Below are 27,888 nucleotides of genomic sequence, written 5' to 3'. Positions count from 1 at the left end.
GTGAGAGAGGGTGTGCGTGTGGCCGGCAGGGGCGTGTAGTGAGCGAGGGTGTGCGTGTGGCCGGCAGGGGCGTGTAGTGAGCGAGGGTGTGCGTGTGGCCGGCAGGGGCGTGTAGTGAGCGAGGGTGTGCGTGTGGCCGGCAGGGGCGTGTAGTGAGCGAGGGTGTGCGTGTGGCCGGCAGGGGCGTGTAGTGAATGAGTGTGTGCGTGTGGCCGGCAGGGGTGTGTAGTGAGCGAGGGTGTGCGTGTGGCCGGCAGGGGTGTGTAGTGAGCGAGGGTGTGCGTGTGGCCGGCAGGGGTGTGTACGTGGGCGAGGGTGTGCGTGTGGCCGGCAGGGGCGTGTAGTGAGCGAGGGTGTGCGTGTGGCCAGCAGGGGTGGCAGGGGTTTGTACGTGATCGAGGGTGTGCGTGTGGCCGGCAGGGGTGTGTACGTGAGCGAGGGTGTGCGTGTGGCTAGCGGGGTGGCAGGGGTGTGTAGTGAGCGAGGGTGTGTGTATGGCCGGCAGGGGTGTGTAGTGAGCGAGGGTGTGCGTGTGGCTAGTGGGGGTGGCAGGGGTTTGTACGTGATCGAGGGTGTGCGTGTGGCCGGCAGGGGTGTGTAGTGAGCAAGGGTGTGCGTGTGGCCGGCAGGGGCGTGTACGTGGGCGAGGGTGTGCGTGTGGCCGGCAGGGGCGTGTAGTGAGCGAGGGTGTGCGTGTGGCCGGCAGGGGCGTGTAGTGAGCGAGGGTGTGCGTGTGGCCGGCAGGGGCGTGTAGTGAGCGAGGGTGTGCGTGTGGCCGGCAGGGGCGTGTAGTGAGCGAGGGTGTGCGTGTGGCCGGCAGGGGCGTGTAGTGAGCGAGGGTGTGCGTGTGGCCGGCAGGGGCGTGTAGTGAGCGAGGGTGTGCGTGTGGCTGGGAGGGGTGGCAGGGGTGTGTACGTGAATGAGGGTGTGCGTGTGGCCGGCAGGGATGTGTACGTGAGCGAGGGTGTGCGTGTGGCCGGCAGGGGTGTGTAGTGAGCAAGGGTGTGCGTGTGGCCGGCAGGGGTGTGTAGTGAGCGAGGGTGTGCGTGTGGCTAGCGGGGTGGCAGGGGTGCGTACGTGAGCGAGGGTGTGCGTGTGGCCGGCAGGGGTGCGTACGTGAGCGAGGGTGTGCGTGTGGCCGGCAGGGGTGTGTAGTGAGCGAGGGTGTGCGTGTGGCCGGCAGGGGCGTGTAGTGAGCGAGTGTGTGCGTGTGGCCGGCAGGGGTGTGTAGGGAGCGAGGGTGTGCGTGTGGCCGGCAGGGGTGTGTAGTGAGCGAGGGTGTGCGTGTGGCCGGCAGGGGCGTGTAGTGAGCGAGGGTGTGCGTGTGGCTAGCGGGGTGGCAGGGGTGTGTGCGTGATTGCGGGTGAGCGTCGGTGGGGAACAGTGGTGTGTACACATGTGCACATATATGGATGAGTGTGAGTGGGTGTGTTTATAGGCGTGTGTGGTGTGTAGGAGTGTATGTGAGCGTGACAGTGTGTGAGTGACGCTTGAGCGTGTGATTATGTGTGAGCAAGTGAGTGAGTCTAGTATGGCCATGTGTGTGTTGTGACAGTGTGAGCCTTGTGTGACGATGGGTGTATGAGTGTGTGAAGTGAGGCTGCGTCTCGGGGTCACAAGTGTGAAACCATGAGCGGCCGGCCCCCCAGTGTTGGTGACTTGGGGGCCATCCCCGAGGTCCCCGTCGCTGGGCACGGCCACTCTGCCAGCCAGAGCCACAGGGGGGACCCGAGGAACAGGGTCCCTGGCCTCCTTAGGAGTCGCTTTTCAGGGAAGAACGCAGCGATGGGGCCCCAGGCATGAGGACCTTGGGTCCCCCAGTTCTTTGGCAATGTTCCCACCAGGTGCGCTACCTGGGCTGTCCAGCAGGTGGCGCTGCCTGGGCAGTTTGCAGCAGGATGTCTGGGTCTGGGCCCAACCCCCTGTGTGCAAGACGGGGAAACTGAGGCAGTTCTCCTGCCCCGGAGGCTTTTCCTTCCACACCAGGGAGTTCATTCCCACAGGTTCCAAGTGTTCATGGGGACCTGCTCCATGATCAGGGCTGTGAACCGGGGTGAGCAGAGCAGATCAGCGCCCCTTCTGGAGCTCATGCCCCTGAGCCAGGACAGGTGTGTGCCCAGTGGGAAGTGCCTGGCCCTGGAACAGTGCCCTCATCCCATCCCCAGCACACTGCGCCTGGGAGCACCCCAGCGCTGGCTGACCCTGAGCCCCCCTCTGGGAATTACGGTTTCGGCTCTGCATCTCATCTCCCTCATTAGCCCCTGTCTCTTCTGTCTCCATGTGTTTGGGGGACAGGCAGCACATCCCAGTGCACAAGAATGGGGACACAGATGGATATGAGACACCCCGCAAAGGCACTGGGACCGCTCCACGCAGGCGCCTCAGCGAGCCCTGACCTGGTGTATTGGAAGCGGTGTGTTCAGAACGTGTTCAAGTCCTCTTACCTGTGGATGTGGCCTTACTTGGAAATAGGGTCTTCGGAGAGGTCATCAAGTTAAGCTCAGGTCCTGTTGGATGGAGCGGGGTGAGCTTTAAATCCAATGTCAAATGTCCTTATGAAAAGAGACCCAGAGACAGACACACACACCAGAGAGTTCACATGGCGACAGAGACACAGGCTGGAAGGACGCGTCTACGGGCAGAGGAATGCCCTGGTTTGCCAGCCACCATCAGAAACTGGGAGAGACAGGAAGGATCCTCTCTAGAGGCTCGAAGGAGCGTGGCCTCTGCTGACGCCTTGATCTCAGACTTCTGGCCTCCGGAATGTAAGAGAACAGACTTCTGTTGTTCTAAGCCCGCGGTCTGTGCTGCTTTGCTACGGCAGCCCCAGGGCGCTGGTGCAGAGGGCATGCCCGGGATCGGGAAAGAGCCTTTGGCTCACAGCAGCCCTGAGGGGCAGGCTGCCACCCCCCTGCTCCCTTTTCCTCTGAGACCTGCCTCGGAGGTGGCTGAACATGGGCCAGGCGGGCGCCTCTGGGGCTCCTACCCAGACTTGGCACCCATCTCTGCTAGCAGCTGCATGCAGACCCCTCAGCCACCACTTACACACGTGTCCCTGGGTGTCCCCCGGCTCTGGCCCGTGCGTGCTCTGAGCACACACCTGAGTGGCGCTCCAGGCTGAGGCACGGTGAGGGGTCTTGTGCCTGCCACTCGCAGGGCAGGGACTTGCCCTCGGAGCCTCAGGTGTCCCATCTGTAAGAGGCTAGTCCTAGCTGGCCCACAGGGCTGTCGTAAGGATGACACCAGACATTGCTGTCCTGCGCGTGAAGAGCAGGCGCTCGGTAAGTGGTGGATCCCGACAGTGAGTGTGGAGTGCAGCCTAGAACCCAGGGTGAATGAGCCAAGGGACGGGACAGCAGCTCCTGGATTCCCACCTGCGAGCTGGCGGTGGGTCAGGCAGGAGGGGTGGCCCTGGGGCAGCCCGAGGGCCGAGAGAAGAAAAGTGCATCTACAGATGGGGTTCACACATAAAGCGCCCACACAATGTGTGGGTTAAAACCTGAGTATTTAAGAGAACACAGAGGTTCTGCTGGAGGAGCTTTGGAAATGGATGAACAGACGCTGTGAGGTTTCTGAGCGGAACATGAGCACTTCGGACCCACCGAATCCAAATGGAAGGCTCCCGAAGTCAGGGTGGAGTGAACAGCACACAGTGGATCACGTGATTTCCTAGCAACACATGTCAGAGATCCAGTTTCAGGGACTGACCTTAAAATCCGTTCACGTGAGTATAGGCCCCGACCCCAAACCTCGGGGCAACAGCAAGCACCCAGGAGGAGCAAGTGGGGGGCCTGGGAGTCCAGTGTGGGGAGGACACCAACGGCATCCCCAGGTGCCAGGTCTCCTGCTCTCTGCAGTTGGGTGGGGGGCTGCATGGTCTGGCCCGCTGGACCTCCCTCTGCAGTCAGAAGTATCTCCTTCCATCCGTAGCAGGAATAGGCAGCTGGAGCCCCAGGGGAGGGAGGTTGAGGTTCGATTTTTGTGGCTTTTTTTAAGGTCAGATATTTCTGTAGGACCTACATGCTGGGCGTCTCATGGGGCGCTGTCCTCCTAATGTCAGTGGACACATAGATCATGAAATAAAGCGGTTATTCTTGTCAGATTTGTCACTCCAGTGTAAACTTTGGCGGGTATGGCTGTTTTAAATGAACCGTCCAGCCCAGGCGGGAGGCTCCCTGGGCATCTTGTCTGTAGCCAATTTGGGAAATCCAGGCCGGCCAGAGAGCAGTCCCAGACACAGAAGCCACTTTGTGCTTGAAGATGTTCCCCCCAGTGTTACTTATAATGGGAAGTGTTGGGATCAGCAGACACGTCCAGCCACAGGGGATGGCAGAGTGAGCAGCGCCATCTCTCCAGACAGAGTGTCCAGGGACCATCTGCAGAGGCGGCTAGAAATATGAACGTGTGCTCTCGAGACCCAGCAATTTCACTTCCCAGAATCCCTCTCCCAGGCACACCCAAGGGAGAGAGTACAGCATTTCACAATTCTTGTGAAAAGCCGGACTCCACCTCGCTGACACCCAGCAGAGACGTGGTTGAATAAGCTTCCAAACTTGGAGCGTGGAATGGAAAGCAGAAACAGATGGGCAAGTTCAAAGAATTCAGTGGAGGGTCGATTTGTGAAGGTGCGAGTGGGGCTCAAGGCGGTTAACAAAGGATGCGGGAGCCAGCAGCCCCTGCCCTCCTGGGGTGGAGGAGGAAGGGGCCCCGCTCAGCAGAATATCAGGGTCCCAGGACAGAGGCGGCGGCATTTAACAATGTATCTGAGTATATGCAGAACTCCTAAATGTGATTTATTTTAGTGTCTTTGCTCTCCTACCTCAAGGGGGGTATGAGACCATGCAACAAAGTAAAACGTATGAATATACGTACCTATGTGAATATATATGTATGTGTGGAAACACACACACATACACGTGTATACGTACATGTAAAGTGAAAAACATAACAGCAAGCACATATGTAGGTATGATCTTAAGTTTGTAAATAAGTCAACAAGTACCTTTCTACAGAGATGGTTCTTAAAAATCAGTCTGGCCTGGTGGGTACCAAAGGGTTAGCAGTGACAACCCCGGGATATGAGGGTTAAGGGCAATCTTTTTTTCCTCTCTCCTCATTACACTTTTTATTTTCTGAATATTTTGCAATGAGTACTGTACTGCTCTTACAATGAGAAAAATAGCTATTTTGCAATAAATACATAAATAAATGTTGCAAGGGAAAGCCAGTGTTTACCAGGATTACGAAACAGTGTGGACAGACACTTAACGGAGGTGCCACGAAGCAGGACAAGACGGCGGGCTGCCCGCGCGTGCTCCGTGTGTGTATGGCGCGTGCGGACAGAGGGGACCCTGCCTGGGCAGGAGATGCAGGGTGGCCCTCTGATGGGCTGCTTCTGCCCCCTTGCTCTGCACTCGGCTTTTCTGTAAGATTCCCGCACAAAAAATGAACCAAACAGGCTTTTCTTTTTTTTTTTTTTTTTTAAGATTTTATTTATTTATTTGACAGAGAGAGACACAGCAAGAGAGGGAACACAAGCAGAGGGAGTGGGAGAGGGAGAAGCAGGCCTCCCGCTGAGCAGGAAGCCCAACATGGGGCTCGATCCCAGGACCCCGGGACCATGACCTGAGCCGAAGGCAGATGCTCAACAACTGAGCCACCCAGGCGCCCCCCCAAACAGGCTTTTCGAAGAGGGCAGAGAGGCTCAGCTTTGAGGAAGGGAGCTGGACGCCGTCTCCAGACAAGAGGAAGGGGACACATCGGATCTAGAGGGTCCCATAGATGGGACAGAGTCTGCTCTCCCAGTTCCCACATGGGGAAACCGAGGCCCAGAGGCACTAATGCTCCTTCCTTGCTCACTGTGCCCTCAATGTTGTCACATGGGCTCCCTGCAAGAGCTCTTAAGACTAGATGCTCAGATCATCCCCATCTTGTTGAAACAGAGCAGTTATGCAACTCGCCCAAGACCGCACAGCCAGAAGCAGGCTTTGAAGCCCAGAGCCAGACTCCGAGGCCACATGCTCGGCCATGCTTGCTGCCTCCAGGAAGGGCTCGTCCGTCCTGGCCCACAGTTCAGTCCTTTCTGCTGAACGCCACTGCCCTGCCTGCATCCAGCCCGTTCCCTTGCCCAAAACACCCTCACTTTTCCGCCCTGCCTCGGGGGAGGAGGGTCTGTGCTGCCTTGTAGGCAACGTCCCTTCCCACACACTCGGACTTGCCAACCAGCTTTGGGCCATGCTGCTCACACCCAGCTTCCCCGGGCACGGTGGCCGCTTTCTCACAGCTGGGTAGCGTCTCCACTTCCCAGCCAGACAGCATTGTCCCATCCTGCCTACACTTTCCGGAAAACCAATGTCATGGCTGGTGACTGGATGGGCCTGGCCCTGGGTGGCGTTCCTGGCCGGCTGGGCCCCTGGGGACCTGATGGGCATAGAAGTAGCCTAGCTTCTCCCCAGCTGCTAAAAGATCGCCCAGCTGCAGGCTCAAGGTCTGAGTGCCTGCCTGGCCTCTGTTCAGGACTGGCCCTGTTTCCTTCCTGGGCAGAACAGAAAGCAAACCTCAGTCTGTGACCCCAAGGGTTTCCAGGCTGGGACTCGGGGTGGGATGGGCTGGGGCACAGAGGCCATTGCCTCCAACAGCCTGGAAATTCCCGCCGCCACTCAGGCTCCCCGCTGCTCGGGCAGAACAAGGACAGGCTCAAGAGGCAACTTTGCCTCCCATGGAGACTTCAGATGGTCATATCAGCCAGAGTCAGGGCAGACATCTCAGAAATGCTATCCTCACCTCCAACCTTCCAGGCAGGTGCTGTGATCATCCCCACTTTACAGATGAGAGGACCAAGGGTCAGCAGGGAGACAAGACTCCAGCTTGTGAATTCCAACACAGGTCCATCTATCCCCACCTATCCATCCATCTCCTCTTATTTTTGGACATATTTCAGGGTATGTACATTTCCCCCTAAGTACTTCGACGTGCGTATCACGAACAAGACTTCAGTACTGCAGATACTTAATTTTACTTCTGGGAATACAGATGTCCTGCGTCCTTCTTCCTGTCCCCACTCCCACCCTGCAGCCACAGGCTGGGAGATCCTGGGCCAGGAACCAGCAGGACCCTCTGAATTGCCCCCCCAGACCCCTGGTTTCTAGAGGACCCTCCTCCTTGGACAGTCTAAGGACAGAAGCTGGTGTCTTCGTTTTTGCCTGGGTTCATTCCTCTAGAAGCCTTCAGTGCAAGCCCAGTGCTGCCTTTCTGCTCTGGAGACACGCGTGCAGCAGCTTCCCCTGGGTGTCCTACCAGCTCTGGCACCGATGCCGAGCTCCTCACCTTGGACCAGCTGCTCCCATAGGTAGTGAGCCCTCCGTCACTGGAGGTAGTTAAGCAAAGACTGAAACGAGCTCTGGAGCGGGTGGGAAGATGTCATAGAGCACATTCGAGCCCAGAACAGGGCCTGCCTGGCATCAGGGTTTCTGCATCTCTGCCCTGTGGACGTTCTGGGCTGGACAGCCTTGCCGCTCGGCCCTGGGTGCCGCTGCAGGCTGTTTTGTGGTGTCCCTGGTCTCTGTCCACTAGACGCCGGTAGCACCTCCCACCCAACCAAAATGACCCCCCAGAAATGTCTGCAGCCATTGCCGAATGTCCCCTGGGGGGATCTCGCACCCTGTTGAGAACTCCTGAACTAGCGGGAACTGAAGGTCCCTTCTGTCCTCAAATCCCAGGACTGATTCTACTCCCAGGACAACCCCCTCCATCTTCTCTGTTCACGGTGCTGCAGCCTTTCCGTTGCTGTGGAAACTGGGCATTTTCTTGCCTCTCCATCTCCTTGCCCACCTCATTTATACCTTCTTTCAACCAACGAAACCCATGTGTGGAGCCTGGGGGACGCCACCACAGACAGCCCTCAGTTTCCTCTCCAGTCAGACCCAAGACACAGTCACTGACCTCCCAGGGTTGAGGATTAAGTGAGAGGTGCCGGCAAAATGTGCAGAAAGCGGTCGACTCCTAGAATCGGGATGAAAGTCTGCAGGGGAGGAGGGGCAGCCGACGCGAGTGGCTCGGTCCAGTGGGCCGGGGCTCGCTGCCCAGGGCGGGTTGGGGTGGACAGCTTGACCGTGTGCTGTGGCTGCAGAAAGACCTGCTCTGGCGTGGTCCTTGCCCCTGGAGGCAACAAGCCCCCTAGGGGGCCTTAAGCAGGGGTGAGTGCCATACCCTGGGAGTGAGAAGGGGGTAGGAGTGGGGCTGGGTGGGAGGCAGTTACAGCCGCACAGGAATGGGGCAGTGAGGACTGGGCCCAGTGGTGATGGCCAGAGGAGGGGCTGGGTAGCAGGAAAGCAAACAGGGAGAACAGATTCTAATGGAGCAGGAGCGGGGGGGCGGGGGAAGGGGGGGCCAGGCCTCCTGGGGGTGGGGCCATATAACCTGGGGGTGGGGCCAGGCATTCTGGGTGGAGGGAGGAGGAGCCATATATTGTGGGGGGAGTGAGGCCACATATCCTGAGGGTGGGGCCATATATCTTGGGGGGTGGGGCCAGGCTTCCTGGGGTGGGGCCATATGTCCTGGGGGAGGGGCCGGGCCTCCTGGGGGTGGGGCCATATGTCCTTAGGGTGGGGCCAGGCATTGGGGTGGAGGTGGAGACGGAGCCATATATTGTGGGCGGTGGGGCCACATATCCTGAGGGTGGAGCCGTATATTGTAGGGGGAGGGGCCAAGCCTCCTGGGGTGCGGCCATATAGCCTGGGGGTTGCAGGTCTTCTGGCTGTCTCCCAGCCTGCTTTTCACGGGCCTACCTGTGTTTCCCTCCTAGCCTGAGCCATCTGGCTGAACAGTACCTTTAGAAATCTTTGCCTGGGGCGCCTGGGTGGCTCAGTCGTTAAGCATCTGCCTTCGGCTCAGGTCATGATCCCAGGGTTCTGGGATCGAGTCCCCACATCGGGCTCCCTGCTCGGCGGGAGGCCTGCTTCTCCCTCTCCCACTCCCCCTGCTTGTGTTCCTGCTCTCGCTATGTCTCTCTCTGTCAAATAAATAAATAAAATCTTTAAAAAAAAAAAAAAGAAAAAGAAATCTTTGCCTGGAAAGCATGTGCCTGGAATGGTTGGAGACAGTCCGGTGTCGGTCCCTTCGGGTGATGTCGCACATGGAGCCCACAACCGCGCCTGGGCGGGAGGGAATCTAGGCGCTCTGGTAGAGTGCAGAACTGTGTGCCACGTGCCACCATTCCGATGCAGAAGGAGAGCAACCCACAATGCTATGTGCTTGTATGGGCATCCAGATTTCTGGGATGACCCCAAGACCCCTGCCATATTGCTTACATTGCTTGCCTCTGGGGAAGCTGGGCTGTGGGACAGGGCGGAGAAAGAGACTTCTCACCTTATTCCTGAGTCGGTTGGGAGCAGCCCGTGTGCACTTCCGGGAACAGAACGAGTCTCGGGCATAGTGGATAAGGAGCACGTCTCGTCATGGGACCCAGCGGCGAGCAGATGTGGGCATCCTGGCTGGGGCAGCAGTGACCTCGCCCAGCTCCTGCCGTCATGGCTGCCCGACAGTGGCTGCACCCCCACCCTCTGTGGCCTCCGCACAGGAAGGAGGGCCGTGCAAAGCGCAGAAACCAGCTGAGTGGGAAGGGCCTTTCCAGAAGCCTGTTCCTGACATGCATGTGCTATCAGCGGTGCTGGGTCCCACGGCCCAGCCCGGCTGCAGGGAAGGCTGGGACATGGGGGTTTTCAGCAAGGACTTGACACCCTGGACAAAATTGGAGCCCTGGTAGGGAAGAAGACGGAAGGTGTGGAGGCAGGATGGGCACCCTGTGTGCCTTTTGAATTTTGTGCTAGGAATCTCCATCACCTATCTAAAACAAACAGCCCTCCCCAGCACGGCTGAAGCGTGTGCTGGAGAGCAAGCTGCTTGTCCTGCCCCCGTGGCCCCCAGCTTGCATCTGTCCCACAGCCTCGGCCTCCGCACACGGCCCCCCATGGGAACAGGATGCAAGCACAGTGTGGATCGAGGAGGCTCAAGGCAGCATGGTCTTCCCCCTTCCTGCAGCGGGAAGATGGGGATATGCCAGGGACAGGTGAGATGGCAGATGGTGGCTGAGGGGTTGGCAGTCTGCAAGGTAATGAGGTAGCTCGTTATCAGGCAATTTTTGTTGGTGGCTGAGAGCCCAGCCCCAGTCCAACTCACTCAGCCCAGGGACGTGAGGTCTGGGCCTGGTCCTGCCTGTTTAGAGAAGGCACAGCCCTGCCTGCATGCAAAGGGTCCTTTGGTGCCCCTCTGTGATGGGCCAGGATTCCCAAATCTGCTACCTAGAGATAGGTATGCGTCAAAGGCAGATCCTGGGGGTGCCTGGGTGGCTCAGATGGTTAAGCGTCTGCCTTCGGCTCAGGTCATGATCCCAGGGTCCTGGGATCGAGTCCCGCATCGGGCTCCCAGCTCAGCGGGGAGCCTGCTTCTCCCTCTGACCCTCTCCCCTCTCATGCTGTTTCTCTCTCGCTCGCTCTCTAAAAAATAAATAAAATCTTTAAAAAAAAAAAAAAAAAAAGGCAGATCCTGGGCTTCACCCAGAGAGGAAGATTCAGCAGGTCAGAGGGTCCCAGCAGCCTGCCTTTTTAGGCAAGCTCCCAGGTGATTCTGACACATTCAGGTCCCTGGCTCGACCTGAGAACCATATCCAGAGGAGTTTTGCTGAGATCCTATGGGAGGCTGAGCACAACTCCCTTTATATGCATTAGGTTTCGTCCAGTCCTTGGGATCGTCACCCATGAGATAAAACTGTCATTAGCCCACTTCACAGACAAGGAAATAGAAACCTAGGATGTGAAGTCCTTTGGTCAAGGTCACACCGCCATCTGGAAGGAACCTCTATCCTGGCAGACAGGCTTGCTCTCAGGAGCTGGCAAAGCCTTGCAAAGCCTGTGCCTGTTGGCCTGTGTGACCTCCATGACCTGAAGGTGTCCCATTGCTGTTTCTCTTCAGCAGAAGGGCAGACCAACACCATAGGGCTGTGTCCTCACTCTGAGTTCCAGCCCTATCAGACTGTAGGCACCTGTATTTGTCAGAGAAACAGAATTAATATTATGTAACCAATTTACATTTACATATATACACATTATACACATATACACACATTATATATTTATATATATAAATCTCTCTCATACGTATACACACATACATATATGTATATATATATGGAGAAATTGGCTCATGCAATTATGGCAGCTAGCATTCCAGACTCTGCAGGGTGGGCTGGCCTGGGCTGGAGACCCAGGGGACAGCTGATGCCACAGTCCCAGTCTGTTGTGTGCTGGCAGAATTCCCTCTGACTTGGAGGAGGTCAGTCTTTTTTTCCTATCCAGGCCTTCAACTGATTGGATGAGGCCCACCCTCATTATGGAGGGCGACCTTCTTCACTCAACCCACCGATCTAAAGGCTAGTCTCATCTAAAAACATCCAGAATAAGGTTGGACTAAATAATTATCTGGGCACTGTGGCCCGCCACCTTGACACATAAAATCAAACATCACAGTGCCCGGTAGATACTTGTTGAATGAATAAATCCACCCTGTTGGGGCCAGGCAAGGCCCAATTCTGTTAGGGCAGAATCCTCTCTGATGGGCACTGGCCTGGACACGGGAAAGCCCGCCGTGTTCCAGACCAGCCCTTGCCCTGCGGGTCACCTCTTGCTGTGGCCTCAGCCCTGGGCTCCCGTTTGTTCCCTTGCTGGAGGGAAACCAGCCTAGACTGGGGCCAGCTGGGTACCTGCCCGCCACTCTGCAGAAGGAGAGGGGTCCGGCCCCGCGGGGTGTGGTGGTGGCCTCCCTGGGGCAGCCGCCAGCTCTGCGTGCCGTTGGAAGCATCCCAGGTGTGAACACTTACCACCGCCTCTGGAGGATTTTGGAGCTGTGTGTCTCCACACATTGACCTTGAGGCCCAAGGCTTGTTATGTAACCTGCCCCCCCCAGAGGGTTCCAAATGTTTACCAAGTGTTTACCGTGCCAAATCCGCTTGGCCATCACCAGGGAGTGCGTTCAGGGCCCATGCTCCCCGTGGGGAGGTTCTGTCAAGCCCACGGCTTTCTGGTTTTCAGTCCTCGCTCTGCCACTGGGCGCTGCATGAGCAATGTGCCTCGTTCCCTCAGCTGTTGAATGGAGAACACCCTGGGTGGTTGCGAGAGGCCAGGGGGCGATGCACACAGGCTCTAAGAGGCCTGGCGGGCCGGAGGACGTCCGTGACGTCAGCACTGTGGTGCCACCCACAGAGGCCAGCCTCCCTCGACCCTGCCGCGGGCTCACTGAAGGGAGGCCTGGGGGACAGTGGTGGTCTGCCCGGTTGCTCGTCGGTGTCTTGGCCCACCGTGCCCTCCCCCACAAACGCCTCCCCATGGGCTGCGTCAGGCCAGCCACCAGCGAGGAATCGGCCCACCTGCCTGCAGGATGGCCCTGAACGGTGAGCCCCATCCTGCCGCCCCCCAGCTGTTACAGATTCCTCATCTGTAATGTGGGGATGATGACTGTGATGACTCCCTAGGATGGCTTTGGAAACGGGAACGGGATTGTAGGGAAGGGGCTCACCCTGGAACTTGGCACACAGCAAGGACTCAAAACACACGCTTAGTGGCAATCGACAGGGGGTGTGTTGATTAGAAATCCCAGCTCTTTGTAGATTGAGCTAGCTCCTTGATACTTCTGGTTCCTTCCTTAAACACAAAATTCACCACTTCAAGGGGGCATTCAGTGGTGTTTAGCACATTCTCGGAGTTGGGACAATCATCAGCACTACCTGCTTCCAGAACTTTTCATTGCCCCGAATAGAAACCCTGTCCCTATCAGCAGGCACTCCCCACTCCACTCGCCAGACACCCCGGCACCCACGAACCTGCTCTCCATCTCTGGATTTGCCTCCTCGGCACACACAGCTGGTGTGGATGGATCCACACAGCAGGTGGCGGGGTATCTGCACCCAGTTTTCTCCTCCCTGTTGTAGCACGGGTCAGCACTTCCTGCCTTTTCACTGCCCAGTAACATCCCACTGTCACTGCATTGCGTGTATCCATTCTTCAGCTGATGGACACTGGCTTGTCTCCTTCCACTAACTTTGGAAACATTTTTATCAGCAGACTTTTTACTGAGATACGACATACCAGCCAAGAGCACGCAAATCCTGCATGTGCCGTGAGCTGCATTCTCAGAACGAATGCGCTCGTGGAACATGGCCAGCCCCCGTAGCCCCCATTCCTGTGCCTCCTTGACACTGGCTGCCCCCCGGGAGTGAGCACTGATGTGACCTTCAGCGCGGAAGATTGGCTTCTGACACAGCAGGTGCCTGTCCCGCTCACCGCTGTGTCTGAGACTCATCCACGCTGCGTGCGGCTTCCGCTCGTTCCTCTTACTGCCACATGGCACTCTGTTGTATGAGCAGACCACATTGATTTATTCCTGCCGCTGTTGATGGACAGCGCGTTGCTCTGAGTGAGAGCCGTCACCAGCTGCGCTGCTGTGGACGTCCTAGCACGTGTCTGTGGATGGACAGGTGCATTCACTGCAACGGCGAGTGGGACTTGAAGTCATGGTGCATGCGTGTTCAGCCTCAGTAGGCACGGTCGGCTCTACAAAGCTCTGTGACTCAAGGCTCCAGAAGTGCCTGAGAGTGCCCGTTACACGGCGTCCTCACCCTCCGTTAACGTTTGCTTTGTTTAAGGCTTCACTGAGATACAATTCGCAGACCATACGATGCATCCGTGTCCGAAGTGCGGTTCAGTGGTGCTTAGTGTACTCACAGGGCTGTGCGGCCACCACCACGGTCAATTTTAGGACGTTTTAATCACCCTGAAGAGGATCCTGCATGCCCTAGCTATCATCCTCCGGCCCCCACTCCATCCGGCCCTGGGCCATCTCCGATTTACCTTCTGTTTCTGTACAAATGCAGTCATACCGGATGTGGTCTTTGTGACTGCTTCTTAACTTGACACAGAGTCCAAGGCCCCAGGCCGAGTGGCGCGCATCAGCATGTCAGTCCTCTTTGTGGCTGATTAATACTCCAGTGTGTGGCTAGCTCGCGTTTCCATTATCCGCTCAATGGGTGTCGGCCACTTGGGTTCGTTCCACCTTTTGGCTGTTGTGAATAATGTTGCCGTGGATATTCTGGTACACGTTTTTGTGTGGACATATGTTTTCATTGCCCTCGGGTCGAGACCCGGGAGCAGGATTCCTGGGGCAGTCCCTCCATGTTTAACCGTTGGAGGAAGTGTCCGACTGTCTTCCACAGTGGCTGCACCGCTGTCCATCCCCCCAGCAGCCATCTCTGTGCCCAGCAAGACACACCACTCCACCAGGCGGGGCCGAGCATAGGCAAGCCTCAGGGAAGGTGGCATCCTGTCTCTGCATGCACGCTGCTGGGGAGCCGTGCTGCCATCGCGTGGACAGCCCGGGACAGCTGGCATCTGGGGAGAGTCCACTTCGCCCTTGGGGGCGGCCGTGTACGCAGTGGTCATGCAGTGTCTCGAGGCGGCGGCGGGCCTAGAGTCAACCGTGGGATCTGTGGCCCGTGGCCACGGTTTCTCTGGTGGCAGGCGTCTCCCAGGAAGGACGATCGGTGCAAGTTCCTCACACAAGTTGGAGGGGCCAGACTTGATTAGTTTTGTGGTTTCTAGGGAATGTCACACAGGCCTGCCCAGAAATGCTGTCCAGCCCCGCCTGGCAGGCCCATGCTCGTGTTTTGCCAAAGCCCAGCTTTTGCTTGTTGGGGAGGGTGGGACTAAAACAGCTCCTCGGTTCTGTCACTCACAGAAAGTTCCAGAAGTTGCCTTTGATGTGGAGAAAGCACCCAGAACAGAGGAAGGGGCTCTGGCTTCTGACTGCAAAGGGGTCAGCCCTCCCAGGGGGCCGTTGCCGCTTGGATGGAAACATAGAGGGGTCCGAGCGGGCTCTGGTCAGCGGGGACACCAGCCTCGGCATGAAGGCACGGGGTGCTGGGTGGTCAGTGGGCACCGTTGTGCTGAAGAGGAGGCCCTCCTCCTCACCTGAGCTCTGGGCCTCTTGTTCTAACAAGATGCACAGTCTGGTGGAACCTGGGCTCGGCTGAGTAGCAGGGGCTTGGATTCTGCCCCTGATTCCCGAGGGGCCTTGGGCAGGTCACTGGCCATCTGGTCTCAGTTTGCCCATCAGCAGGAGCACAGGGTCAACCTGATGATGCTCTGGGCTCTCCCAGCTCTCAGGAAGCAGGCCCCAGCTGCACACAGTTCTTTGGACAACAGTCCTCCCTCCGAGGCAGCTAGCAGGGCCTGTGGCCCTCCCAGAGGCCACGTGGAATGTGTTTATGTTCTGGAGCTGAGGACTGCCTGGTTCCTGGAGGCGGGCCGCCCTGGCGATCCTGCTTGTCCACCAGGGACTGCCCAGCATTGGCATCCAGGCATCCGTGGAGCCCTTGGGCCTCCCAGTGGCAGGAGGGAGAAGGGACAGCTCCTGGGAAGTTCCAGACCCTTCCTTCCTTCCTTCCTTCCTTCCTTCCTTCCTTCCTTCCTTCCTTCCTTCCTTCCTTCCTTCTTTCCTTCCTTCTTTCCTTCCTTCCTCCCTCCCTCCCTCCCTCCCTTCCTTTCTTCTAAAGATTTCATTTATCTATTTGAGAGAGGGACAGAGAGCACGAGAGAGAGCACGAGTGGTGGGGGGAGGGCAGAGGGAGAGGGAGACACAGGGGCTCGACCCCAGGACCCCGGGATCATGACCTAAGCCCTCCGACGGAGCCACCCTGGTGTCCCCAGACATTTCCATTTCAAACAAGGCAGGAACTTGCCCAAAGCGGTGAGATTCTCTTTCCTTTCTTTCATTTACTTCACTTTTAGCTCAACGATCTACACTCAGTACCTGTTTGATAGATTCACTCACTCATTCACTCGGTGACAACGTTAAAGTCTGTGGTCAGAAACTGGCCACAAAGATGGCTAGTATATCATCTGTGGGCTGCAGTGGCCGCATCAGGCTGGGTCACACCCGCCCTCTAGTTTGGCCTCCGCAGGGCCCTCGAGAGGCAGGTGTCCTTCTGTCCCCTTGACTCCCATTAGCCTCCCCACCTTTCCTGACAAGGGACAATGGCCATCTTCTCGGCATCAGCCTGGACTCACTCAGGGGCCTCCACAGCCGAGGCCCCCAAAGGAAAACCCCTGCTGGTTCTCCTGGGACCCGAGGCCCCACATTGGGGGATGGAGAGCAGTGCGCCCATCGGGGGAGGTCGTGGCACAAGGCCGTGGCACGGGGGTAGGCAGGGCCTCCTGTCGCCGAGCACTCTCATCTCACGGGTGTGAGGAGTGCCGGTGACGGAGGCAGGACCCTGGGGGTGCGGAGCCCGGGGCGGGGGTGGCTCTGGCCCGCAGACTTCCAAACGGCGTCCCTGGCTGCTGCTGGAGCAGTGCGACTGCCTCCCTCCTGAGTCACGTTCCCAGCCTGGATGGGGTCATGTCTTCCCTGGGCGATGGGCTGCTCTGTCTGAATGGACAAGCAGCGCTTGATGAGGAGCTTGTTCGGCCCCAGGAGACCAGCAAGACAGCCCCCCAGAAGGAAGGTGGGTGAGGCGGGGTCGGGGGATGGCCTGGGAAGTCCGGGTCCAGGTCAGTTCTTGGGGTGAGACCCACCGTGGGGCTGAGAGCTGTGCTGGGCCAGGGACACAAACACGGGCCTCCTCCAGGCTACATGATTCACCCTCTGAAATCTCTCTCTCCAGTGTTTTCCTACTGATCCCTGAAAGTCCTTGTCATGACCTCTGACCGCTGACCTCCCCTGCCTCCCATCGGTCATATTAACAACCACCACACTGAGGGCTCGAGGGGCCGCCTCGTCCCACTGCCGTCTGGTTCCAGAGCCCTGCCTTCTGCCTGGCGACAGCTAGCCGTTGGCATGCCCTGCTCCCCCGGCCTGTGGCCTGCACCCTGGCTTCCCCTCTGCCTCCCCTCCCGGGAAGAAGCCCTGAGAAGCCAGGTCCACCTGATTCTCCACAGCTCCTGGGGGCACAGGTGGCCCTGGGAGACCCTGGCCTGGGTGACCACTGTGGTCTCTACCCACTCTGGCTTCCAGCTGGGCACCGTCATTGGGGGGGAGGGGATGGGGAGGCACAGAGTGGGCTGTTTGGTTGATGCACCCTAGCCAGCACCCCTGAGGCCTAGTGGATTGCCCAATGCAGTGGGCGCTGCCTCCCCTAGGGGCCGAGCTGGAAGTTTCTGGAAGGAGGTTGTTTGTCCCAGTGATCAGAGGTGCAGCCTGCACTTGGGGGGCTAGAGTAAAATTCGCCTTGTCCCTGGCGGCATGGACAGCATAGTCAAGTGGGAGAGACGGCCTTAGAAAAAAGAGCCACTCACACGGAGAAGGACCAGCAGCCCTCTGTCGGCTTCCTCCTACCTGCTCTCAGCGCAAACCCCTGCTGCCCCCAACGGGCCTGATTTATTAATTACCTCTGCCTCCCTCCGGGCCACCTCCCTCATGCTCAGAAGCACATGTTCCCGGCTACCTGTCATGCCCCCGTTTTAATGACAGTGGCCCTCGGGTAGCCCGTGGCAGCCTCTGGGCTAAGCCCCCGACCCAGGTCAGCTGGTCACTCCCACGACTCTGCCCAGAGGCAGGGACGCTTACAAAGGCCCTTTCACCAACCAGGCCTAGAGGACTTACTAACTTGCCCAGGCTCACACCCCTAGTTAAGCTCCAAGGCCCACTTGGAGATTCAAACCCCAGCACGGCCTAGTGCTCAAGCTCTTGGCTGTGGGGTCTTTTGTCGCTGATGGTTGAAGGAGCTGAACCGAGGTGGACACTTGTGTTTCTCTAAGTTGAGATGGGCTCTATCAGGATTGGCAAACGACGGCCCACAGGTCAAATCGAGCCACTGCCAGGTTTTGTAAATAAAGTTTTATTGGAACATAGCAACCCCAGGGCCCAGAGCCCCGTAGGTGCCGCAGAGACCGTTTATCTGCAAAACCGCAAATAGTTACTGTCTGGCCCTTCCTAGGAAAAGTTGGCAATGCCCTGAGCTGCCTATGACAGGACAAAGGAGGAGGGAAAGGCGCTTCTCCCTCCTGGACCTCAGCTACTTAACAGCTTCTTCTTGAACTGACTCCGAGAAGGGCCCCCTCGTCTTCTGGAGGGCAGACAGTGTTAGATTGTCCCAAGGGTGGTGGGCACGTGAGTGTCCATTATTCACTCCACCCTACTTTTGTATGTGTTTGGAAATCCCCAAACTAAAGAGTAAATAATAATACAAATAAAACATAGCAGGTTAAAAGTAAAGTCACCTAATAATTGCATATTTACAGGTCAGTCTTTCAATTATTTTATTTGGAACCAGCACATTTATTTGGACAAAAACCCTTCTTCTGAAATGACTTCAACTGAGGCCCTTTTGGGGGTAACAGGAGGAAAACAATGAAAGAGGACACAGACATGGGTTTAGCCAATCTTCTGTGGGGAGGACCTCCCAAGTGTAGGGGCCACAGTGAATAAGCCTTGTAGCAGTCTCTTTCGAAAGAAATCCTGCGAGCGCCGAGGTGGTGAAGACCAGGCATCGAGACCTGCAAGTGGACTTGGGAGAACACCGCCCTCATATTCCGTCAGCGGAGACGTGTGTCTTGGTGAAGGGATCATCAACAGCCCCGGAGTGGATCCCAGCCTCAGAACGGGAAGACAGAGCAAGATGCCGCGCCTGGGGAACGGAGCGTGAAGGCTCACGGCGTGGCTGTCATGTTGGCGACATACACCGTGAGTCTGGAGACATGATGCGGAGGAAGCTCTACCTGTAAACTGACGTGTGGAGTTAGAGCGGGTCCAGCACCGCCCCCAACACTGAGACGTTCGTGTGCAGTGAGCCGTGCCTTTTTTCTTTCTCACCTCAGTCGTGGTTGGGTGTCTGGCAAGTGGTCTTCGGGGGGCGAGGGCCCGTCATGTGGTGGGTCCACCGTCCCCGGGGTGTCAGCATCCTGGGCTGGATTCAGCGTCCGGGCAACACGTGGGCTGCGAGCTGGGGAAGGCTGGCCTCAGGAGGTTTCTGAGGCCAGGCTGGGAGTGGTGCACGATGTGACTGCCGGAGTCCTGCCAACCGAACCTGTGTGCCTGCACTACCTGCCGGGGTGGATGGTACGTGTGTCCCCGGGAGGGAGAGGGGAGCTGTGGGCTAGACAACTCGCCGGCCTCCACCACGTGTTCTTATTTTGTTTTGTTTGTTAATTTATGTTTTTTAAGTTTTATTTATTTATTTGAGAGAGAGTGTGACACAGAGAGAGAAAGCACAAGCAGGGGGAAGGGCAGAGGGAGAGGGAGAAGCCGACTCCCCACCGAGCAGGGAGCCCGATGCGGGGCTCGATCCCAGGACCCTGAGATCACACCCTGAGCCGAAGGCAGACGCTTCTCCGCCTGAGTCACCCAGGCGCCTCCCCACATGTTCTCTGTGGCCTTATTTATGATCTAAAATTGCATTTCTAATTTAACTAACGGATTAGATTTCAATAGCATTCCTGTGACGACTTCTTTGACATCCAAAACATTTCTATATTCAGGTTGGACAGAAACCAATTTGGAGGATCCTACTGGGCGTTTCCCTGGGTTGGAGGCTCCCTGATACGTAGGCACAGGTGTGATTTCTTGATTGGGAAGATGTTTGCAAAGACCGGGGGAAAGAGCCAGGGGAAGAGCAGGAGGGTACTGTTGCTGCCTGCTCGCTGCTCCCCTCCCTCAACGACGCAGCAGGGGGCCTCCGGCGGCGGGGGGGGGGCTCGTGGCAGGACAGCGCGCCCGCCATCTGACCAGTGAAAACACGGCAGGCACAGTGGGTTTTATCTTCCCACGAGAAAAACACACGCGAGAAGGTCTGTCAGGGGACCCACAAAGGTGAATAGCGGCAATCCCTGGGAATAGAAAGGGCGAGTGTCCATTTGGTCAACACATTGCTGAACATACGTCATAAGTCAAAGGAGCACAAAGGTGCAGCCTCCCTGCCGGGCCCTGCTCCTCCACCCAGTGGCCGCCACCCCGGCTTCCAGTGCCACCAAACTTTAGTTAGTCCCGTTGGGAGCTCGGCAGTGATCACGGAGCCCCTGAGCCGGCCTTCCTGCCAGGAGTGCGACCGCTGTGTGCGTAGATCAGGGCGGTTCACCTCCTCACTGTGCAGCGGACTTGGGGGGTTTTCAATTCCTCCTGATGCTTATTTACATTTTCCCATTTTTCTGCAATGCATATATATTACATGGTGAAACACATTTTTGAAAAATCAAAGCAGGGGGGAGAAGCAAGTTGATTGCAAGGAGAATCAAACGGCACGGTCCTCGGGTTTCTGGTTCAGGAACAGCTTCAGATCATATCATTTCTGGCCAAGGCCAGCCTGTCTGGCGGCCAGAGTGGGGGGGGGGGCGGGGAGTGTGGGCAGCTGTCGCCACAGGTGACGTCCTTCTCCAGTCCCATGATCCGACCCTGGCGGGCAGACGAGGCCTGAAGCCAGGAGGGAGCAGCCTCGCTCCTCTGCGTCTCGCTCCTCTGCGTGGGCTAAGCGTATGCTCCAGAGGCACCACCCCGAGGCTTTGGGCTCTGCTGGCCCTTTTCCTTCCCACTAACACTGGCAGTGAGGTGAGAAGGGGAACCCACCCGCCGGAAGAACAAGGGGTCAGGCAGCAGGTGCCCTGGGGAGTGAGCACGGCTCGGCGTGCCATGGGCAGAGGCTCACCTCAGCGGGACAGAGTGGGTCCTGGCGGCCGTCAGAGAAAGGACACAGCTTGTGCGGCCTGGGCTGGAGGAGGTCCTGCAGTCTGGCGGACATGCGGGGTCCGCCTCTCCTCTGGGACCGCCAGGCTCTGGGCGGGTCTGGAGCCACACCTGTCACCGAGGGCCCCGTGAGCTTGCGGGGTGGGGGGGCATCGCATCTCTCCCTGGAGCCCTTCCTCTCGATTGTAAAGTGAGCACACGTACCAGGTATGCTCTGGGATTTCTTGTTCTCCTTGGCTGCGAAGAAGCCAGCACAGAAGGAAGGAGCATCACTGATCCGTAGCTCGGAGGGGAAGATAGATTTACGTCATCGAGTACCTTCCCTAGAGGTTCAGAGTGTGGGTTCCAGACTCAGGCTGTCTGCTCTTGCATCCCGGTTCCACATCTACCAGCTGTGTGGCCTCCCTGAGCCTCAGTTTCCCCATCTGCAAAATGGGGATAATGGTAGGACTGACCCCAAAGGGTTGTGCAGTTTAAATGGGTTACTACATGTAAAGCCCCAAGGGTTATGTTGGGCCTACGACAAGTGCTCAGTAGCTATTGTGAGGTGTGCCAACACACGCACACACGCACAATTCACTTAGGCACACGTACACACAAATACATGCGACACACAGCAACACACATACACTCACCTACGTGCCCATGTATACTCAGGCACACTACACGCATGCAGATACATATGCATGCACACAGCCACACGTGCAAGACATGCGGATACACACGTACACATGTGTGTTCACCACGGGCACACGCATGTACGTGCTCACACGTGTGCACACCTGTGTCCACAGGGCGTCATCTACTCTCAGGACAAGGGGGTGCTGCCCCCTGGGTGTGAGCCTGCACTGCAGGACTCTGAGGGGGGCGTCTCACTTTCCTCCCCTGGTCCCACCTGACCTGTGTCTTCCGGGGGAGGCGGTGTAGCCCCGGGCAGCCCCGTGGAACCAGAGCGTCACGGTGCCTAATGCAGCAGCCTCGGGAAAGCCCTTGATTCTGGCTAGTCCTTACTGTAAATGATCAGGCATCCCTCCTAATGGCAAGGCTGGTCCTCAACCGGACCAGAGGGCACACCTACCGTCCTAGACCGGGTTCCGGGAACGGACCCTGAGCCAGGATTCCAGTGGGTTCAGTCAATCTGGAGGTGATGCTAGAAGATCTGGGGGGCAGTGGGGGGTGGAAGGAGGGACACAGACGTGTTAATTCTAACCGCACTAGGATGCCATCCCACTCTTGTCCTTGGGGCCAGCGTAGGATGTAGTGTATTCAGTAGGAGCTGCCCCTGTGCACAACCTGCGCGTAAGCACCAGCACCTCAGCCCACCCCGAGCCCACCCCGAGCCCACCCCGAGCCCACCTGAATGTGCGCCGCATCTGCCGAGTTGCCTGCGCCGGACTTCTCGGGCTTCCCGTCAACGTCTCTGCTCGCCCGTCGGCTCCTACCTGCAGTCCATTCTCACATTAACAGGTGTCCCTGCATATCTCCATGCACCAGGCCTGGATGTGGGGTGAGCAAGCCCCCCCTGCTCACATGGGGCTCACAGACCCCCATGCAGATCTTTCCCCAAAGTCCCGTGGAAATGACCCCTGGAGAGAGCGCAATCATGAGCTCTCAGCGCGCTGAGAGCATGGTGGGAGCGGGCAGGTGGGGGGTGGGGTTCTCAAAAGCAAACAGTCCCAGGGGGTCCACACCCAGGTATCTCCCCAGGAGAACTGAAACCATAGGTCCACACGAAAACCGGTGAATGAGTGTTCACAGCGCCATTATTCACGACAGTCAAAACGTGCCGACAAACAAACCTCCACCCATCGAGGAATGGACAAGCAAGGGTGTCTACCCATACAATGCCATGTTCCTCAGCCACAGAGAGGGATGGCACTCTGACGCAGGCTGCAGTGCAGATGCACCCCGAAAATGTTTCCGACGTGAAAGGAGCCTGCCTCAGAAGGTCCCATAGCGTTTGTTTCCTTTTATAGGAAACGTCCAGAAGACGCAAATCTGTACAGACAGGAAGTAGATTCGTAGTTGCCAGGGGCTGGGGGAGGGGGCAGGTTTCCTTTGGGGTGATGGAATGTTCTGGAACTAGATTGTGATGACAGTTGCCACAGCTCCGTGCATGTACTAAATGCCACTGGATTGTTCACTTTAAACAGTTAATTTTATGTTGTGTGAATTTTACCTCAATAAAAAAAGAAAGAAAAAATAGAGTTAGCAGGGGGTGGGAGGCAGCGTGTTTCCATATGGAGCCTACAGAAGGCCCCGTGGGACACGGGAGGGACCGTCCCTGCTCGGGAGCGCCTCCCCTGCCTCGCCCCACCACACCCCACCCAGGCCTCCCGCGGAAGCCAGGCTCAGCCACAGGCCCCAGGCCTCCCCCAGGGCTGGGCTGCCGAGCACCTCCCGTCACCGTGTTAATAAAGGCATGACACCCACACAGCATGTTCGCTGAGGGCTCTCTGCTGAGCGCTGGCCCTCCTCGTCTGCCTCGATCCTCCGTCGTCCTGGAGATAGGCCTGATGATGGAGCCCACTTTCCAGAAGGAGCCTCGGGGACAGAGATGGTGGGAGGAGATTGGAAACCCAGTCTGTCTGACTGCAGAACCTCTTGACTTGGGGGCAAAACTCCAAACACCTTCTGTGGCAAGGACTGCTGGGTTCTGCGTCAGAAGTGACATTGGGAAGGAAGCTGGGCCAGGCGATTGAGCTGCAGATCAGAGCTGGTCTGAGTTCATTCCGTGGTGTTAGTCCCTAGAGGGTCAGATGGTCGGACTGTAAGGGAACTGGCTGAGAAGGTGGGCTGGAGGACCCGGAGGGGGACCAGGAGGAAGGCATTTGCCCCCAGGACTCATAGAGACATGCTGCCCGGGTTCAGCCCTCCGGGGCACAGCTCAGCATGCTGGGTCAGGGGTCCACACTGGTGGTTCCTGGCTCATCACCACCCCATCCAATGCCAGGATACTACGAGGAACAGACGCTTTGAGACTGTTGGTGGTGGGGCCAGGTGGATGCCCAAGTCCATCTGTGTCCTAGCACCCAGCCTCTGAGTGATGCCAATGGGTGTATTAGTTACCCACAGATGCATAACAAATGCCCCCAAACTCAGGGGCTTAAAACAACACACATGTATTAGCTCCTTCTTTTGGTGGGTCAGGAATCTGGGAGCTGCCTGAGTTTTCTGGCTCCTGATGTCTCGTGTGGTTGAGGTCAGGGGGTCATGTGGAGCTCTAACTGGGGCAGAAGTGTCCACTTCCAAGATAACTGTGGTTGTCGACAGGCCCCAGGTCCTCGCTGGCTGTTCACAGGAGGCCTTTACTCCTTGCTATGTCTCTCCATAGGGTGGCTCCCAACCTGGCAGCCGGCTTCCCAGAGTGAGCGAGCTGAGAAAAGGAGAGAGGGAGAGGGGGAGAGAGGGAGAGGAGAGAGCACGTCAACTCTAACTTTGATCTCCTTAAGAAACATTCAAAGCAAATACGAAAAAATTAACATTTGTTCGATCTGGGTGGTGCTACATGGGCGTCTGGTACATGCTGAACTATTCATCGTTTGGAATCTTGAGTGTATGTTGACAAAGGAGCCGCTATGAGGATGCTCTGGGAGGGGTGGCTTGAATACACCCCCACAGACACTAACATGCTGGAGACTCGCAGGGGTCGTCATGCTCCCCGTGCATTTGTGCATGTGCGCACACGCATGCCTGCCACGCGTGTCCCCGAGTGTCTCCGAGCCGGGAAGCAGGCGAGCCGACATGTGCTGGCGTCTGACTCCATCCGAGATGCTGGCAGTGGTTAACCCCGGTTCCCTGTGCCCCGCGGCCCTGTGGCCGGGCCGGCTGGGAAAAAGCCCAGCTGCTCCGTCCTTCGGTGCTACAGTAGGTTCGCAGCCCACAGCTCCTTTCTGAGCGGAGGAACCCTCCCCCTGGCCCCATCATCCAACCACAGGAAGACCCCAGGCCAGCCTCCTTCCCCTGCTCCTTCCAGCCATTCTGGAGCAATTGGGGAGCTGCCTTGCTCTCCCCAGAAAGCCTCGTTACAGGAGTAACAACCTGTTCCTACCCTCGGAGCCTGTGTGTGTCTCATCACTCTTGACATCCGAACACAGCTTTGGGTGGGGGTCCTCCCTGTTTCTCCAGTGTGGATTCAGCACAGTGACCCCTGGGAAGTTCTCAACTCCCGATTCTGGGAGGCCGGGGCCAGGTGAGACAGTAATCTGGCTATGTATTAGCATATTAGCATCTTTGTCTCCTGGGAGCCCCACCCCTGGGTTAGCATTCTCTGGGGCACGGAGCCCTTGGTCTGGCCCCCTCCGCACCCACCCTGCTGCTCTTCCCTGGGGCTGACCCTCAGAGTCTTGGTGGGAGAGAAGAGAGGAAGAGGATGGCCCCCACTGACACAGACAGACACCAGGCCCATGAGGGGCCTCATCCCCCATGTTAGCTCATCATCCCTCACAGGCATGTGGCTCTGGGAAGTGTACCATGAGGCACAGCAGCCCTGTTATGCTGGAAAGAGGAAATAGGAGCACTGTCTGGAATTCCTTGGCTGCCAGAGGGACAGAGGGACCCAGAGCACCTGATACTTGGTGGCATCTCAGATTCCATGAAATATGGCACCTGTGGTCAGCAATATGTGTGAGATATGTGAGGGTGTGCAAATATACCAGTTTTGTGTGTCCCAAGAACGCGGGAGCTTATAAAAACAACCCCGATTTTGCGCTGAGCATTAACACTGAACCGTCTGAAACTGCCTTTCTGGAGGGCAAAAATGGCCCAAATCAGCAATTTCATATGGTTCGCATGGAAAGCAAAACACTCTTAAGTGTTCTGTGCCCTCCCCCCAACTTTTACCAGGATTGAATTTATTTATTTGTTTGCTTCTCCCCTCTCCCAACCCCAACGCAAGGAAAGCACAGGCATTGGCAGCCTCTTGGGGGTAGAGCGGAAACCCCCACGCATGTACACAGTCTCTGGTTCCCCATTGCTGGGGTTTGCAGTGGAGAGAGCCTGCTGCACGGCCACTCCCGTCCAGATGGGGTCTCCCTCGGCCTGCCGTCCTCTCTCAACTTGCTCGCTGCAGGGACCGAAGCCCGCAGGCCTAGGGGCTGCAGGAAAGACCCTCCACGCACAGGGCTGGACCCCCGCCGCCTGGCCTTGGTGCAGAGAGCCGGACTCTCTAATCCTCTCTGGGCGGATTAGATTCGCAGAAATTGGCTGCAGAAACGGCCAGGCTGGGCTCGCGGCCAAAGGCAGAGGTTCGGGCTCTGCGGGGTGGGCACGAGCTGTGCCGGACGCAGGCGGCATGCCAAGAACCAGCCTTCTCCAGCCCCCACAGCCAATGCAGCTGACCGTTAACACCCCGCCTGGGGCTGGGGTCTGCCGGCCCCATTGAGCAGTAGGCTTCCCGTGGACGGGAAGTGGCAGAGAACCCGTGGACACATGGGGACCCCTCCGCTGGGAGGAGAAATGCAGAGCTCAGGCCTCGCCCAGCCCGCCGAACCAGTGTCTGCTTTTTCATGAGCGTCCAGGTGATTTTGGTGCTGTGGAAGGTTGAGCAGCACTGTGACAAAGGGGACCATCAGGTGGCAGCAGCAGTTTTGCAGAGTGCAGGTGCCCTTTGACCTGGCCCTTGCGCACTTTGGGATTTATTCAACGGAAGCGATCGGGGTGTACACATGGAAATGTTTGATCTAGTGACAAAGCGCTTACCGTGGATGTCCCGTTCCATCTTCGCAGCAACCCTGGGGTGTGGCTCTCTGAGGCTTCCGAAGCTAAGGAGGCCAGAGTGGCCCAGCCAGGACATGGCAGGGTTAGGAATTAAGGTCAGACGGTCGCCTGCAGACCGTTCGCCCGTCCCACTCAGCAGCCCGATGCCTGCATGTGCGAGTGACTTTATGTATTCGGGAGGGGCAGGACGATGCATCTCCCACCCTGGGGGCTGGCCACGTAGGATGCAGTCTGTCTATAGAACTGGGTGTCCTACTCCCTAGTTTGGGGGACTCTTGTGGACACTTGAACAACACCCCTCCACACTGGCCTGAAGCCTATGCTTTCCTCCCGTCTTCCTGCCCTCTTAAAAAGTCCCGGAGCCCCGGGGCTCATGTGGCTTCCCAGGGGAAGGGGTGCCTGTTCTGCCAGCTGAGGCCTGTGACCTGGCTCCTGCTGTTGAGGCTGCTACTGGAATCGCTGGTTTCCATGGACCAGTGAAGCCCCTGTCTGCAGTGATGTAGGCCAGCATCGCCACAGGCAGGCCGGGGCGGTCCTCGTTCTAGAACACAATGCTTGGGACCAAAGGGGTGGGGAATTGTTGCTAAAACTGATGCGAGCTCTGTGTCCAATGGGTCTGCAGCGCTTCTCCCAGGTGTAGGAGGGCACATGGGTCCACAGAGACAGGTGCAGCCACCTTCCTCACCGCAGGCTCCTGGGAACAGTGCGGTGGGGGCACAGACAGCCCAGCATCAGTTACACGCTTGGGCGCAGAGTCGGCCAGTCTTCCTGCCCCCTCTCGGGAGGCTTCCAGAGCTCTGAAGAGGAGGCAGCCTGCCCTCACCCCCCAGTGCCATCCCTGTCCCATTTGTGCTCACGATGAGGGCACATCAGAGGCCAAGTGGACCCTGGAGCCAGACTCCTGGGTTCAAATCCTGGCCTCGCCACTTAGCAGCTGTGTGACCCTGGGCAAGTGGCCTTACTTCTCTGCGCCTCAGCCTTCTCCTCTGTAAAATGGGTCTTAATAGGATACTTCGTTCACACAGGTGTGAGGATTAAATGAGATTGCATATGAAGAGCACTGAGAACATATGAACACAAGGGGGACATGACAAGGCTCTAAAGCACGATATAAACTACACATGTGTGTAAGCATTTGCTGTTATTAATGTCCACAGACGAACACCAGCAACCAGGAAGTTGGGCTGTAGAAGACCCTTTAATGAGATGGGAAAATGTCTGGGACATATTGCTAACTGAAGAAAAAGTAAGTACAAAACAGCCTTTTCAGTATGACGCTGATTTTGTAAAATATATCCGTGTTAACTGTGCCCCGAAGAAAACAACTTGAAGGAAATAAGTCGTTAACTGTGTATGTGCTGGGCAACAGCATAATGAGGACTTTCATTGCTTGTGCGTGCTTTTCTGCATTTCCCGGAACATGTATAGTAAGTGTGATGGCTATGATTTGAA

At 57.3% G+C, this 27,888-nt stretch overlaps 1 protein-coding gene across 3 annotated transcripts in view; it reads left to right on the top strand.

Annotated features, from left to right (window-relative positions):
* JPH3 (junctophilin 3) overlaps positions 1–27,888 on the top strand; it is a 159,691-nt gene that overhangs the window by 41,198 nt on the left and 90,605 nt on the right. For all 3 annotated transcript variants that reach the window (XM_064581001.1, XM_064581002.1, XM_064581000.1), the window contains one exon: positions 27,594–27,682. The gene's annotated coding sequence lies outside the window, so the exon portion shown is untranslated. The remainder of the gene's footprint in view (positions 1–27,593; positions 27,683–27,888) is intronic.

Source organism: Mirounga angustirostris, unplaced genomic scaffold, assembly GCF_029215605.1.
Source record: "Mirounga angustirostris isolate CCGP_5_RB_7025 unplaced genomic scaffold, mMirAng1.0.hap1 SCAF_16, whole genome shotgun sequence".
In the NCBI taxonomy this organism is placed as follows: domain Eukaryota; kingdom Metazoa; phylum Chordata; class Mammalia; order Carnivora; family Phocidae; genus Mirounga; species Mirounga angustirostris.
Note: the sequence above shows the minus strand (reverse complement) of the source record. Positions and strands in the feature narration are given on the sequence as shown.